Below are 852 nucleotides of genomic sequence, written 5' to 3'. Positions count from 1 at the left end.
AAGGTATATGAGTATAAACTATTCCCTATTTTTGGTTTGAGAAGTTCCTGGAGAATATTGTTTATAAATATTCTTAAGGATAACTCAACCACACTACGCCGGACAACGCGTTGTGCATAAAGACTCGACGCCACAATCAATGGTCAGCTCAAAGGAATCGACTTCAAGTTCAGAAAATTCCGACAAACGGTCAGACAATAAATGCAGCACCGGAACTCTTACAGACTTTCGACAAAGCACCGAAAAGCCTGGAGAATTGAAGGAGTCAAGAACAGAAGCCATTCCGAGGTCCCGTTATACCGACTGAAGGTAGGGACAATCATATCCAAAGTATCCCAGACTCTTCTATAAAAGAACGAGACTGAAATACTTTGGAGGGGGTATCTGTAGGCATATAAAATTGCTTATAGGTCCCCTAGCATAGCTCGGCACAAACCGACGAACCAACGAGGCGACGAGATCGACGAATCGCACAGAAGCGACGGAATGCATCCACCCGCGTGCAGAATCAAGCTAATGAGTTGAGGAATCAACGAGCCATCCAACCAAGGGGAAACTCGGACGAATCACGATCGAATCAAGATCAATTTCGGACTCGAACTCAGAAGCGGATTTACTGCCAAATCAGGAATCCAACTTACTGCCAAATCAGATCAACCAATCAGAGTCTCAATCAACCGAATCACGGACAGAACCGGAAACAACGGAAAACGACTCGAAAAAGTCGGAAAACACCGCCCGCGGGGGCTCGGCCAAAGCCGAGCCACCTCAAGGCGGCTCGGCCTTAGCCGAGCCACCTTGAGGTGGCTCGGTGGCCGAGCCACCTCAAGGTGGCTCGGCCAAGGCCGAGCC

The sequence above is a fragment of the Asparagus officinalis genome, unplaced genomic scaffold (genome assembly GCF_001876935.1).
Source record: "Asparagus officinalis unplaced genomic scaffold, Aspof.V1 AsparagusV1_Un792, whole genome shotgun sequence".
In the NCBI taxonomy this organism is placed as follows: Eukaryota; Viridiplantae; Streptophyta; class Magnoliopsida; order Asparagales; family Asparagaceae; genus Asparagus; species Asparagus officinalis.
The sequence above is the reverse complement of the archived record's forward strand: the minus strand, read 5'-3'. Positions refer to the sequence as shown.